The 16,033-nt window shown below is 41.5% G+C and overlaps 3 protein-coding genes and 1 long non-coding RNA gene across 8 annotated transcripts in view; 2 read left to right on the top strand and 2 right to left on the bottom strand.

The window, feature by feature from the left end:
• LOC310728923 (craniofacial development protein 2-like) overlaps positions 1 to 16,033 on the top strand; it is a 288,545-nt gene that overhangs the window by 74,644 nt on the left and 197,868 nt on the right. The gene's annotated exons all lie outside the window — the stretch shown is intronic.
• Positions 1 to 16,033, bottom strand: part of LOC310728988 — a 412,338-nt gene that overhangs the window by 235,025 nt on the left and 161,280 nt on the right. The window lies entirely within an intron of this gene.
• LOC310728943 (uncharacterized protein) overlaps positions 1 to 16,033 on the top strand; it is a 105,683-nt gene that overhangs the window by 24,785 nt on the left and 64,865 nt on the right. The window contains exon 1 of one of the 2 annotated variants that reach the window (XM_083546839.1): positions 12,996 to 13,306. The exons of the other annotated variant lie outside the window; for it this stretch is intronic. The gene's annotated coding sequence lies outside the window, so the exon portion shown is untranslated. Of the gene's footprint in view, positions 1 to 12,995; positions 13,307 to 16,033 lie in introns of those variants that run through there. 2 annotated transcript variants of the gene reach the window in all.
• The window catches only part of LOC310728933 (uncharacterized protein), a 71,427-nt gene that overhangs the window by 14,942 nt on the left and 40,452 nt on the right, over positions 1 to 16,033 (bottom strand). Inside the window, exon 1 of one of the 2 annotated variants that reach the window (XR_014534402.1) lies at positions 1,824 to 1,981. The exons of the other annotated variant lie outside the window; for it this stretch is intronic. The gene's annotated coding sequence lies outside the window, so the exon portion shown is untranslated. Of the gene's footprint in view, positions 1 to 1,823; positions 1,982 to 16,033 lie in introns of those variants that run through there. 2 annotated transcript variants of the gene reach the window in all.

Here is a 16,033-nt window from a genome sequence, read left to right as displayed (position 1 = left end):
TTTAAAAAAACTGCTAATTATATTTTCAGAAATATACTTTAATGTATAAACAGTGTTATGTTGTATTTGCAAAAACAGTAGCCAACTGTAAAATGCACCAACAATAAGACACTGTTAATTTTACAATAAGTTGCTGGCAACCGTGCTGCCAGTTCTTTACTGTTTTTTAATGGGAAATTTTTTACAGTTCAAAATTATACATACAATTTACATATTGCATAGTAAACCTTTATTACTCTTCATTACATCTGCACTATTTTTATCTATATGTATCGTCATATCTTTATATCCTTACTGTACATTCTGCCCAACATTTCACATTCATGTACATTATATATATATATATATATATATATATATATATATATATATATATATATATATATATATTTTACACCACACCATACCGCACACAGACACTTCACACCACACCACACAGCACACAGACACTTCACACCACACCATACCGCACACGGACACTTTATGGACAATCTAAACCACTTAACCTGTCTATTGTTTACTGTTTACTGTTTACTGTTTACTGTTTATTTTTTACTGTTTCACTGTTTACTGCCATAAGCATTTTTCTGTATATACATCCTCTTCTTTCATATATATATTTATATCTTTATATATTCTTATATTTGATTTTATTTAGTTTTTATACTTTATTTATCAATCTTCGTTTTCTTTGTATTATTTTTCTCCCCATCCTATTCCCTCATGCCGGGCCGTCGTAATAAGCATTTTAATGCATATCGTACCCTGTATGTATGTGTATGTCACAAATAAAATTTGATTTGATTTGATTTGATTTATATATATATTTATTAGACTTGTTTATAAAGCTTGCACATTTCATAAATGCCATAATATTATAATATAATATTATAACACACATTTCCTCTTCAATGCCTTAGAACATCTATCTGTACTTCTTAATGATGTCCACACGTCTCTGCACTGCTGTAGCAGTGTATCTTCAATATTTGCATAATTGCTACTTTTTGCAATTCTGGTGGATGACAAACTGCATTTTGTTGCTGTGTACCTGTACAGTGCAATGACAATAAAGTTATAAAGTAGTAATAAATACTTTTTACTGAAGTACATGTCCGAGCCAAAACTTCTTTACTTTTACTTGAGTAAAAAAGTATAATCAGTACTTCAACTTTTCCCACGAGTATTTAAAACATGAGTATCTGTACTTCTACTTAAGTAAAGGATTTGTGTACTTTTGCCACCTCTGATTAAACTGGTCACAGTTGTGTAGTTTGGAATATGTTGTGGAAAAGCAAATTGTGGGAAAACCTCGGATCTGGAAAAAAAAAATGATAATGTGTATCGAGCAAAGTCATTATTTTATAAAAGAAAATAAACAGAAACTTCGGATTTATGAAACAAAAACCTGATACATACTTATATCCTGCTCTTTCTCCAAATTACATCATCTCTACTGAATTTAGTTTTAAAAACAACAAAGTGAAGAAACATATTTTAGTTCACTCATATACACACACACACACACACACACACACACACACACACACACACACACACACACATATATTAGTTCATGTACAAAATATCTCATGTAGGAAAAATAAAGTCATAATGTTTTATACAAGCACATAGTGGAGAACCTGAACACTGATTATACTGATCTGTAATGTAAACGTTTATAACCTCCAAAAAAAATAATTCTTGTCTCTGAAATCAATTCACTTTTTGTTAATTTTTTACCCACAGCATAACGGTGTCTTGTCAGTCCACAGATGAAGATTAATGTTTATAAAACATCGATAAGAAGTGAAAAGTCTTACCTTGGAGAGAGAAGAAAATGTCTTGTGGCTCAGGCCATTCATTCAATGCCAGAAGATCAGCAGCATGTGGTTTTTTTTTTTTCTCTTTTATATGTTGGAATTGGTGGTGGTGTTGGGGGGTGTGTGTGTGCCGGTCCATTCACATCTCTCATGTAAATGTTGCTCCTCCCTGATCTGCTGTGATGTTCTAGGGTTAGAGAGAAAAAACTTCAGTGAGATGACCATCTCCACCTGGTAGATCTTCCGTTAGAGCAATATCAGCAAAAAAGATTAGCAAAAAAATGAGCTCATATAATAGTGGTAGTACTGAAGACATGGATGTGTGAAGTGAGTACGAGTGTGTGTTGAGTCCGGGTTGTAGAGATCAGTCACACAGTTCAGTCACACAGTTTAGTCACACAGTTGAGTGTGTGAGTTTTAGTTTAGTTCTGTGTTGAGAAGTCTGATGGCTTGAGGAAACTGTTGCACAGTCTGTAGTTGGCGGCCCGAATGCTTCGGAACAGCTTTTCTGATGACTTTCCAGGCGAAGCTCTACGCCCAATTAGAAGGAGCCGCCCAAACTTGGGGGTGGTCCACTCCTCGAACAAATGTGCGGTGGTGAAGCAGCCCTGATAAACAGAGCGCACTACATCGAGGGGGACGGTCTACACCTTTCGCGTGTACCTTTTAGCTCCGTCACAGGATGTACCTTGGAGCGCAGCCTCTCTCCGGCGCCCATCTGCACCCGAAAGATCACCCCGCACCTTCACAAAGTGCATGAATGTGGCTACAGCCCCGCTATGGCTATAGTTCAGAGCATCCGCATTCTGAACTATAGAGACGACTGGTTGATATTAGCTCGATCAGAGCTTGAGGCAGTCCAGCATTGAGATGTCGCCTGCATGAGGGTTAAGACTGAACGCAGGGAAGAGTGTGCTTTCTCCATTGCAAAGAACCACCTTCTTGGGCGTAGTGTGGGACTTGACCTTGTTGCGGGCAGAATTGTCTCCCACCTGGATCGCAGCAATTTTCACAACAGTCAGGAGAGTAAAAGAAGGCCAACCACTCACTGTGAAGCAATTCCAGAGGCTGCTGGGTCTCATGGTCGCAGCGTCCAACGTGATTCCACTTGACCTCCTCCATTTGAGCACCTCCAGTGGTTATCATTATTATACAAACATTATTATTTTTTTATTTTACACACATGGATATTAAAACATAAGAAATAACAGAACCAAAAATAACCGTAAGAATATTTCAGTTTATTGACTTTCATGTAAAAAATCAGCTGAAGTACAATAATGTGGTAAATAAACTCATTCAAATGTTAGAATCAGTAAATGTTCAATCTGTTCAACAAAACCCCACACTGATACTGTTCCTGGTGTTCACTCAGTTCTAGCAGTAAAAATACTCAGATAGCAGCATCTGATATCATGTAACACTCTGTAGAGTAAAACCTCGTGTAGATTTGTCATGGAACACGGCAGGAGCAGCTACAAGTGCAGATCATTTCTTACAGAAAGTGCAATAATCTGGATGCTGCTCTAACTGTCTTTGTGTCCTCGTCCTGTCAGCTTCATATCTGACTGCTTGTTTAAACTGTTCCTGAAGGATCTCAGTCCTGATGCACTTCTCTGTTCACAACCAGGTGACCTCTGAACCTTTCTGGTCAGCTTTCTAGTGTTACAACACTTATGTTTCCATACTTGTTTTCTGTTGTGTTGTGTGCAGGTCCTATTCCCAACCGGAGTTTCCAGTCTGCCCTAGCCTGCCTTGTTCCTGCCTCAAATTGATGACCTCATGGCTGATGCCTCTTTAAGAAAGAGGAATAGAAGCAACCGAGTTGTATTGGAGTTGGTGTGGTGTTTGTAGTGAAGTTGGTGTGGTGTTGTAGTGGAGTTGGTGTTGTAGTGGAGTTGGTGTGGTAGTGGAGTTGTTTGGCTTAGTGATATATGTTTGTTCTGGTTTTTGTCTTTGGCCTGTATTTTGACCCTGAACTTTGTTTGCCCTTTTTTTTACTTGGTTTTCTTTAAATAGATACCACTGTACAAATAGCACTTAAACTGGGAAGGAAGCTTCTAAACTCAGATATTTTTGTTTATTATTTTGGCCTTGGCCCACCCTGAAGACAAGCCATTGGACAGTTGTGTGTGTATATGTGTAAATAATTCAATGTGTCTTATCAATATACTAACACCTTGTGTATCAAACCTTTGTGTGTGTCTGGTTTGTATTTTTCCAAAAAGATATCCATTCTTTTGAATCCTGAGCTAGTTACTCTGTGCAACCAAACCCTGGACTGGGCCATAACAATAAAAATACAAATGTGCCCCTTTATTAATATCTATATTTGTATTTTTTCACTTTATCTGTTAATTCTAAATATTTTTTTAATGAGAGGAAATAGATTATAGATTTCTAAATCTTATCTGATGCACTATGACTTTTATATTTTATGTTTCACAATTTACTCACTGTCAAGTTTAACAATGTTGATTATTTGGTGTTTGTTAGTGTTTGTAGCCTCCACAAGTTCCACCACAAAGGATCTGTAGAAAGTGTGATCAGTGATTCTGACGTCCTTCAACACCAAAGAACAGTTTCATTTATGCAGCCTGTCCTCAGTAATGTCCACACGTCCTTCATATCCTGCACCCTCATATGTACCATCAAAGCTTCATTCAAATACATCCTTATTATCAGCACACCACTGAACATGTGGTGTTTGGCTGAAGACTTTACTCAGGTGACATGGCAGGAGAGCTGTGGAACCCACATGAGCTTCTACAGTAATGTGAGGATCTGCACTGATGGAGTCTGTGGGGAAGACACATTACAATATACATGAATTGGAGAATTTTATAAAAAATGTAGCATATTGTAATGAATGTTAGGACACTTGTGTGTTGTTGGACTTGAACCAGGTCACTCACCCACACAGACAGAGAGCCAAAAGATGGAAATAGAAAGGAGGATCATGATGCCTGGAAGACTCGTGTGGAGTTCTTACAGATTTCCTGATACAAACACAAACAATGGCAGGTTAATAAACACATTAAATCTACCTCAAAGATCAGCATTAGTGAAAAATTAAATGTAGTAGATGCTGAGGTAATCTCCGTGTCGCTTGTCTGGGAGCGGAGCATGCTAGGTTGGTTCCCGAGGAACATGTAATTTCTCTGCTCCCAGTGAACACTCTTTGAGGAGGCTCATGGCCCCGCTTTTGCTAAAGGAATGCGCCGTTTGAGGACCTGGAGCTGGGCAGCCAATCCAGCATTCCAACAGTCCCCTTTGGTTTGGGGGAAGCCTTATTCAGCCTGGCCCTTAAAAAAAATGCTTATGGAATGATTCCCTGGGTTGTACAGATGTTTGCTCTGGCTCTCCTCAAGTGCTGTGTCATCCCTAAATAACCCGGGGGCGCTGCTCACCAAGTCCTATGGGAGCTAGACATGAAAGACACATCGGGCTGCTAGGAAGCCAGAGCTTTGCTGTGCAACAAACTTAGCTCTCAGGGCATCTAAAGAGACCGCTAGGGCCATTGGTCGGTCAATTGCCACTTTTGTGTCTACTAAAGGCACCTGGTATCTTCCATGTTGCTCTTGTGGGGCTGCTCGATGGGTGCAGCCCCAACTACAACCCACACCTCCTGCATTGTGAGTTGCAAAAAGCAGAGCATTGCGACTCGCACTCCTCCTGCTAGGGATCCTGTGTGACGCTGTCTAATGCGGCCATAATGTCTTGATACAGGACCATCTGGGGACTCCTCGGGAAGGGGCACTGTGCACCTCAGTATACGGTGCCCACACCGCCTCGGCGCCCTCAGGGAGCTGATCTGTTAACCCAGCCACTTTCAGTGCTTCAGTGCCGTCAGACAGAGAGCCCGGTTTCTACAGCTGGTACTTCATAGTTCCCAAAAAGGAACTATTACATCTTGTAAGGACACCACACCTTCTTGTTCGGTTGCGCAACCTCAGCGCCGTCCTTCTGCACCCTACTGACGGTTGAGTTCAGAGCCCCTTTTGATACCTGAGGTGGAGGCTCATCCTCACATCATTCCCGCCTCAGCTCTGAAATCACCTTCAGAGGCAATTAAGCCCAGTGTCCATGCTTTAAGTCGAAAGTGTCCATTGTGTGGGAAACCACCGGTCTGTGCTTGTGGCCGTATTCTCCACAACTGTGACGACTCGCCGCCACGTTGGGCTGAACAAAGACACGGGAAAGTTACATCAGGGTTAAAGTGTCTTTGTTGGGGACCAGAAGAGGAGGTAAAAGTAAAGGGAATAGTGTTCCGGTGCCCGGAAAGAGGGTGAGGAGTGGCTGGAGCGGGAGAAGGAATGGGGTGTTCTCACCGTGCGCTGATGCCTCAGGTCCTGACAGGCAGGCTGACTCTGCCACCATCACCATTGGTTCGTAGGGGTCAGGGTTTTGCTTATACATTTACACATTTAGCTCCTAAACTTTGGAATAGTCTTCCTGACAGTGTTCGGGGCTCAAAAACACTCTCTAAGTACAGATTAAAGACGTATCGTTTTTAGTGAGTTCTACACATAACACACATCACATCATAACCTTGTGCTCCAGAACATCTGATCACATGCACATTATCAACTTGTGCTGTTATTATCCTGAACAGCAGCTACGCTAATTACTCTCCACTGCCTCTCTTTCTCTACCCATCCTGAGGCATCCTGAGGTTGCTCCAGCAACAGTACTGAAGATTGTGGACCTTTAAAGAAGTAGATACCAACCCTGCAAACATCTAGAAACATCTAGAGACATACCAGAGCCAAATGGATCCCACTTCATGTGGAGTTTGGACACTGGACCTCCTTGAGTATTTAAAGGCTCTGGCATGGAGAAGCTGGCGTTGGATCTGTGATGATCGCAAATGTTGAGCTATTTTACAAGTTACTCAATAGCTTCTAGTTTTATAACCATAAATGACTGTAAAGGACTGTAGAAAGAAGATTACTCATAATCTTACATTCCAGTGCTCATGTTAGTTCTCTCACCAGTGTTCTGTTTATGTTTAAAGTCTATAATCACACTCTTGATGTCACCGAAATGAGGAGGGGTTCCCATTTTGAGTCTGGTTTCTCTTAAGGTTTCTTTCTCATAGTATTTTAAGGAGTTTTTCCTTGCCACAGTTACCAGGGCTGCTCATCAGGGATAAACACACACCATTCACCTTAACTCTTAAAATTATGTAAAGCTGCTTTGAGCCATTGTCTGTTGTGAAAAGTGCTATAGAAATAAACTTGACTTACAAGGCTTTGCGCTGGTCCGTCGGGAATTCCTCTTCCACTTCTGCTGTCTGAAGCCTGTAGTGAAAGAAAGGGGGGGTAAAAGCCGACATTAGTCGGGAACCCAGGGTTCTGCAACCCAATGTCCTCCCGGCTGCCTTTTATAAGCCTCGCCAGGCTTGAAGACAGTGAGGGGCCGCCACTCCAATTGAAATCCAGCCGTGTCTTGTCAGGACGCCACGCCTTCTCATTTGCTGTGCTGGGCTGTTACACCTCAGAGCAGTCCTTCCGCACCCTGCTGTCTTTTGATTTCGGAGTGCTTGCCCCTTTTGGTACCTGAGGTGGAGGCCTGTCGTCACAATGTATATTTTATATATATATATATATATATATATATATATATATATATATATATATATATATATATATATATATATATATATATATATATTTTTTTTTTTTTAGCCCTTTTTAATGTTACATGTGGCTTTTTTTGTGATTAAATTGTGATTAATTTAATAATTTCTGTAAAATTCTATTGAGTATTTCAGGAAGTTTTAATTTGATGTGGTTATTTATTTTGAATGTGTCAAATAAATAATCTCATTCATTAAAGGTAAAAGCAAAGAAAAAAAAACATCCTTCCACCACCAGGGAGTGGCTGCAACTGCTAGGGGCCCCAAGTACCCCTGAGCAAACATCACTGGACAGCAAAATCACTGCCATAATTGGGAAATACAGTGTGTGTGGGATTGTGTCAGAGAAGGAGGGAGACAATGGCGGGACTGAGGCTAAAAGAACGATGTTAAACAGATTTTAAACTTATATTATATTGGAGATTTTGAGAATATTCAATTCGATTCATTTTTATTTTTGTTTTTATAGCGCTTTTAACAATGAACATTGTCTCAAAGCAGCTCTACACAGATAAAATATCCCACAAATATGAAAATATTTTACCGCTCGCACCCACGTTCACTATAATCTCTTATCCTGTGCTGCAAAACAACAATAGCAACAACTAAAGTAAAATAAACGATAAAGTCTTTTGAAGGCCCGGAAGAAAAAAAAAATTATTGCAGGAGTGGGAGAAAGTAAAATTTTTGTAAAAAAAAAAAAGGTTTTTGAGTGAGAAAAACTAATTTTTGCTGAAGGGGGAGAAAATAAAGTTTTTGCAGGACAGGGAAAAAATGACATATTTGCAGGAGAAAATATATTTTTGTGGGATCGGTAGAAAATAAATTTTTTGCGAGAGTGGGACTGAACCTTGTGCGAGAAGGTGGAAGGGGGACTGAAAAATCCGGTTCAAAACAGGGGGAAAAGCTTCTGATGCTGTAAATGATTTAGATTTTCTTACCAGTCAGCATTGTTGAGCGACGGTTTAACAGCAGAAATTTGCTTGCAATTTTTCTCCTTCCTTTTTGTTTTTATGTCTCAAGTAAAACTCAAAGTGCAGCTGCTGTTTGAATTAGAGACCAACTTAAAGGAGCCTTTCCAAATTAACATAGAAATAAAATTGTCTGATGATTTGAATAACACTGAAATGAACTTGTTTAAATACAGAGAACAGAAGATCAAGGAAGAGAGCAGTAAGCAATGTTTTAATTTCATATACATTTCGAATATATGAGATAATAGAACAAAATTATCTGCCAGTTTGTCTTAGAAGGGTATTTTAGCAAAATGTTCCTTTCCAGATGTCTAAATTCAGATCAAAATGTCAGAATTGGAAGCAGATGTTTAAAGCGATCATATGCTGTTATTTCCAAAGAACATTCTGCATTGTAAGTGTCTGAGCATCTCAAGAATGTAACACCCCCGAATGTAATTTATTATGTTATGTCAGTTTCTAGAAATGTAAAATTCTAGAAATGCGGAAGTTTATAAATCGGAAATAACTTTTGAATTAGAGAACAGCTGTAAACAGAGGAAATCTTCCCAGAAAACTCATGTCAAGCTTAATGACAATGTAGACAAAGATCTGAAAGGTAATTTAACAAGAATTAAAATGTAAATATGAAACATTTATTTAATGATTCAAGCCTTGGTTTAAACCATGATCAGATTTTTTTATGTCACAGTAGCTATATCTTTTTGGGATCTTGCAGTCTCCTGGGTGCTTAGTCAGGGGATTGTTGGCAAAAGCAGCTGTGTGCTGTGAGAGAAGTTACACACCCACACATCCAGAAGCAGAACATGACCTTTGCTTCATATCTAAATGACAAATGTGGAAAATACTGTGGTTGCACTCTAGTGAGCATGAAAACGGTCCCAGTATTAATATTAGTGCCTGCAGCCGAGTGCAGTGTAGTTTACAGTGTAGCATTAGAAGTAACAAACTGCAGTTATTCTCTACTTTATTGATAAATCTCTTCATTTCTAAAAGTGACCAATTACAGATTCCACATTCATCAGGTCACTCGGCTGAAAGTTTGCCAACTTTTAACTCCTCATAAATCAGACGTCCAGGACCAAAGATCTGAGAGCAAAGGAGATCAATGTGCTTATAGACAAATGTTTTGGGACATCAGACTTTTCCAACAACATGTGGTTCTTCTTCAAATTGTTTTACAAGGATGGGGAGACACAATTGTATAGGATGTAATTGGATGTGTTTTTTGTTTTTTATCATTTTTATTTTAATAAAATCTATTAGGTCCCCTGGTGGTCTAGTTGTTAAGATGCAGCGCTCCCACCGCTGCGACCCGGGTTCGATTCCCGGTCAGGGAACCATCCCCAGCCACTCTTAGTGCCGGTCCCAAGCCCGGATAAATTGGGGAGGGTTGCGTTAGGAAGGGCATCCAGCGTAAAACATGTGCCAAATCAAGCGTGCGGAAATCTACGATTTCTCTTTTTTTGTTTATTTTATACTTTTATTTAAGTAGTTACACTTACATCTACACAAGATGGACATCATTAGATATGACAGAGACACTCATATCTATTGGTGTACAATGCACTCACCTCTCGCCGTTTTTAAACCCGGACCCATGCTGGCCGAGCGAGATCCTGAGGGAGAACAAAGGACCAAAGGACAAAGGATCTGCTGCAGCAATAGTAATAATACTGGGACCGTACCGGCGTCCGCGAGGGAAACGAGCCGGCGTCAGGAACAGGCTGAGGGCACGCGCACACCGCGCTCCCTTACCTAGTATCCTGTTAGCCAACGTCCAGTCACTGGAGAACAAGCTTGATGACCAATCAAGTTCCAGAGAGACATTCGGGACTTCAACCTTTTCTGCTTTACCGATACATGGCTGAACCCAGCGGTACCGGACCACGCCATCCAGCCGACCGAGTTCTTTTCGGTTTACCGCATGGACAGAACACTGGAGTCGGGGAAGTCAAGAGGAGGTGGAGTGTGTCTGATGGTGAACAACCACTGGTGCGACAGCGCGTGCATCGTTCCTCTTTCACGCTCCTGCACACCAAATCTGGAACTACTGACCATCAAATGTCGGCCCTTTTATCTACCTCGGGAATTCAGTTCGGTCATTGTCAGTGCCGTTTATATTCCACCTCAAGCAGACACGGACACTGCAGTATGGGCCTTACATGAGACAATAACACTTCAACAAACACAGCATCGGGACGCTGCGCTCATTGTGGTCGGAGATTTCAACAGTGCCAACCTCAAGCGCGCACTACCGAACTTCTACCAGCACATCACCTGCCCCACCAGGGGCGAAAGAACACTGGACCACTGTTACACACCATTTAAGAACAGCTACAAGGCACAATCACCTCCACTGTTTGGGAAATCGGACCATGCTGCCATCTTCCTCATGCCTGTTTACAAACAAAGGCTGAAACAGGAAGCTCCGGTTCAGAGGGAGTTCGCGCGCTGGACTGACAAATCGGTGGCCGCTCTGCAGGACGCTTTGGATGACGCAGACTGGGACATGTTCTGTCGCAGCTCTGATGACGTCTACATGTTTACGGAAGCGGTTTTGGAATTCATCAGGAAACTAGCGGATGATACGGTGCAGAAAACCACTATCAGAATGTTTCCCAACCAGAAGCCGTGGGTGGATAAAACCATCCGCGACGCTCTGAGATCCCGCTCCGCTGCCTACAATACGGGGCTCGACACCGGGGACGTGGACGAGTACAAGGCTGCGTCCTACAGTTTTCGCAGAGCGGTGAAGGATGCAAAGCGGTGCTATGGGAGGAAACTAGAGTCACAGTTTCAACATAGTGGCTCTAGGGGCCTGTGGCAGGGACTAAGAACAATAACGGACTATAAAACACCATCTTCTAGAATGGTGAATGCGTACGCTTCTCCGGCAGACGAGCTAAACATCTTTTATGCTCGTTTCGAGGCTGCAGCTAACCACGATAGCGGCGCTACCGGCACAACCACGCCGAGAGAGCCGGAGAGGTCAACACGTTCACCATCTCGGAGCATGACGTGAGGAGGGCATTCAAGAAAGTGAATACCAGGAAGGCAGCAGGACCAGATGGCATCACAGGTCGGGTTCTGAAAGCCTGCGCTGACCAGCTAGCACCGGTGTTCACTGAGATATTCAACCTCTCACTGGAACAGTCTGTTGTCCCCTCATGTTTTGAACAGTCCACCATTCTTCCTGTCCCGAAGAAACCCCAAGCCCGCCTGCCTTAACGACTATCGCCCTGTAGCCTTGACCTCAGTAGTGATGAAGTGCTTCGAGAGACCGGTCAGAGACTTCATCACTGCATCACTACCAGACACACTGGACCCATTACAGTTTGCGTACCGTCAGAACCGTTCTACTGAGGACGCAATTGCTCATCTCCTCCACACCACGATGAGCCACCTGGACCAAACAAACGGGAATTATGCAAAGATGTTGTTCGTGGACTACAGTTCAGTGTTTAACACCATAATTCCCTCCACACTCACCTCTAAGTTGGAGGTCCTGGGACTTAGCCAGCCGCTGTGTCAATGGATCTCTAACTTCCTCTAACTTGACAGACAGACCACAAGCCGTACGGGTGGGAAAACACACCTCATCCACCCTCACCCTCAGCACTGGCGCCCCCCAGGGTTGTGTTCTGAGCCCCCTGCTTTACTCGATGTACACATACGACTGTGTGGTCACTTCCAACTCCACCACCATCATCAAGTTTGCTGACGACACTGTTGTGGTGGGCCTGATCTCCAACAACGATGAGACGGCCTACCTACAGGAGGTTAAAAACCTGGAGAGAATGAGGAGGAGCTTGTTCCCGCAGGCCATTAGGAGTTTAAATCAGGAAACACCCAGGATCTAAAAACTGGCCCACTCTCTCCATCATCACACTTCCTCTCTGTAAATATCTCACCTTTCGCACCACGTCACTTTAATCTCTGGACTTGCACAGCACAGTGCACTTTATATTTAATTAAATTTTTATACCACACCATACTGCACACAGACACTTTACGGACCTTTACACCACACCATACCGCACACGGACACTTTACGGACCTTTACACCACACCATACCGCACACGGACACTTTACGGACCTCTACACCACACCATACCGCACACGGACACTTTATGGACAACCCACCACAAAAATTGTCTACTGTTTACACTCTGTTACACATTGTTTACTGTTTCACTGTTTACTGCCATTTTTTGTATATTCACATTTATAGATCATTATATCTTTATATTCTTATATTTTATTTTATTTTGTATAGTTTTTTTATACTTCATACTTATTTATCTGCCTTCTTCCCCCCCCCCCCCCATCCTATTCCCTCATGCCGGACCGTCGTATAAAGCATTTCACTGCATGTCGTACCCTGTATGTATGTGTATGTGATTAATAAAATTTGATTTGATTTGATTTGATTTTTCCCACATGTCGCTAATGTGGCTCGCTCTTGTCGATTTCTTCTTTACAACATCTGAAGGATGTCGACAATTCATCCACACAGGTGCCCAGGTGCTTGTTCAGTCTCTTGTCATTTCAAGACTGGACTACTGCAACTCTCTGCTGGCAGGTCTTCCCCTGAACGCTATTCATTCACTGCAAATGATCCAAAACGCAGCTGCACGACTTGTGTTCAATCTGCCCACGTTCTCCCACACCACCCCACTGCTGCTCCTCCACTGGCTTCCAGTAGCTGCACGTATCAGATTTAAAACACTGATGCTTGCCTACAAGGCCAAAAATGGACCAGCGCCATCTTACCTCAGTGACCTCATCACATCTCGCACTGCACCACGCTGTCTGAGATCCTCCAGCACTGCTCCACTGGTACCACCCTTTCTCAGAATGAGAGGTAAGTACACTTCAAGGCTCTTCTCTGTTCTGGCACAGAAGAATTAAGAGTTTGTAAACTAAAAATGAAGAGAAGCAAATACTTTTTACTGCCCTTACTTCTAAGTTCTTTCCTTTTTTCGAGGTTCTTGTAAAAAATGTCTTAGACGCCTGAAAAAGAGGCTTGTCTTAAAGCTGAAGTTCAGGGCGAAGTTTCAGGATGCTGTAGGATGCAAAAACCCGGCCCAACCCTGACGTTTCCTGTGCTGAGAACAGATTCCATTTACAGATAATTATTTGTCTCGTATTGTATCACAAGAAAACATTTATGAATTACTACTTAATAAAAGTTTCATCACTGCTTCATTATAAAAATAAAAATAAACATTTCATTAAGAGTTTGTAAACTAAAAATGAAGAGAAGCAAATACTTTACTTTTAACTTCTGACTTCTCTTTTTCTTCTTTTTTCAAGTTTCTTACAAAAAAATGTCTCAGACGCCTGGAAAAGAGTTTTGACTTAAAGCTGAAGTTCAGGGTGAAGTTCCAGGACGTTTCCTGTGCTGTTAACAGATTCAGAAAAAAGTAAATGTTTGCCAACTTTTAACTTTTTATATATCAGACGTCCTGGACCAGAGAGCTAAGAGCAAAGTTCAAGTAAAGTTTATTCCTACAGTGGGGCAAAAAAGTATTTAGTCAGCCACCAACTGTGCAAATTCTCCCACTTAAAAAGATGAGAGAGACCTGTAATTTTCAGCATATGTACACTTCAACTATGAGAGAAAAAAAAGAGAAAAAAAAACCACAAAAAAAAAAAATCACATTGTCTGATTGTTTAAGAATTTATTTGAAAATTATGGTGGAAAATAAGTATTTGGTCACCTACAAAAAAGCAAGATGGAGTAGAGTTTGGCGTCTGACTGTTTGAGGTTGTGGACAGGTGTCTTTTATACTGATAACGAGTTCAAACAGGTGCCATTAATACAGATAACAAGTGGAGGACAGAGGAGCCTCTTAAAAAAGAAGTTACAGGTCTGTAAGATACAGAAATCTAGATTTTTTGTAGGTGACCAAATACTTATTTTCCAAAAAAAACGAGGTGGTGAAACGAACTTCCCCTAGATTTCTAACAGCTGAATCACTGGCTGTCTTCAACAATGGGTGCAGAATAAACACTTCCTGAAACAAATTTATTTATTTATTTATTTATTTATTTATTTATTTATTTATTTATTTATTTATTTATTTATTTATTTATTTATTTATTAATAAGCATGCGACAATTCCTCTCCACTGAGTTCTAGGCTGATGGTATCTTAAGTTTGTAATCAATGTTTATTTATTCATTGATGGAGAATCAAAGCACTTTAATGTAAAATGTAAACTTAATTTTAGACATTTCTACACGCAGCTTGAACAAAAGACTTCAGTAAGTGGACCATGTTTCCTAATCAGTTCAGTGTAGTCTTTAATTTAGTGGTGTTTTGGTTGTAGTGTAAAGTCAGGAAAGGTTGAAAGCAGAATTTTTCTATGCTCTGACACTTTGTAGTAAAGTATAATGGCTCTTAAACTGAGTAAACTGAGATGCCACAATTAATGCAACAACCAACATAGCAATTTTTCTCTGGCCCCGCTCCGGCCCACACAACCAGCTTTTGCTTGGCCCACATACCGCAATGAATTACGGTCCTACATTTACATTTACATTTACATTTGCGGCATTTAGCGGACGCCCTTATCCAGAGAGACGTACGAAAGTGCTTTCAGTCTCTAGTAATTAATAAATCTACACTGGTACGCAAGATTACAAACTTGTTATAAATATAACCCTTGAATTCTACAAGCTTGGAAAGTGCTAATTTAAATATTTCAGGAAGAGGTAGGTCTTCAGTCATCGCTTGAAGATAGTCAGGGACTCTGCTGTATGGACATCTAGGGGAAGTTCATTCCACCACCTCGGTGCCAGAACAGAGATGAGCCTTGAAGTGTACTTACCTCTCATTCTGAGAGAAGGTGGTACCAGTCGAGCAGTGGTGCAGTGTGAGGTGTGATGAGGTCACTGAGGTAAGATGGTGCTGGTCCATTTTTGGCCTTGTAGGCAAACATCAGTGTTTTGAATCTGATACGTGCAGCTACTGAAAGCCAGTGAAGGGAGCGCAGCAGTGGGGTGGTGTGGGAGAACTTGGGCTGATTGAACACAAGTCGTGCAGCTGCATTTTGGATCATTTGAATAGCGTTTAGGGGAAGACCTGCCAGCAGAGAGTTGCAGTAGTCAAGTCTTGAAATGACAAGAGACTGAACAAGCACCTGGGCAGCCTGTATGGAGAGATATGGTTGAATTCTTTGGAGGTTATAGAGAAGAAATCGACAAGAACGAGCAATATTAGCGACATGTGGGACGAAGGACAGTTCATTGTCCATAGTTACCCCAAGGTTACGAGCAGTGGCTGAAGGGGAGAGCAGAGAGTCATGAAGTGTTATTTGGAAATCTTGACCTGGAGATGAATCACCTGGGATGACCAGCAGTTCTGTTTTGCTGGGGTTGAGTTTTAGTTGGTGAGCACTCATCCATGAAGATATGTCTGTCAAGCATGCTGATATCCGAGCGGAAGCTGTGGTATCTGATGGAGGGAAAGAAAAGATTAGTTGAGTGTCAGCTGCATAGCAGTGATAAGAAAACCCATGTGAGGATATGACTTCACCAATGAAGTGGGTATAGAGGGAGAAAAGGAGGGGGACCAAGTACCGAG

The sequence above is a fragment of the Silurus aristotelis genome (genome assembly GCF_946808225.1).
Source record: "Silurus aristotelis genome assembly, chromosome: 7".
In the NCBI taxonomy this organism is placed as follows: domain Eukaryota; kingdom Metazoa; phylum Chordata; class Actinopteri; order Siluriformes; family Siluridae; genus Silurus; species Silurus aristotelis.
Note: the sequence above shows the minus strand (reverse complement) of the source record. Positions and strands in the feature narration are given on the sequence as shown.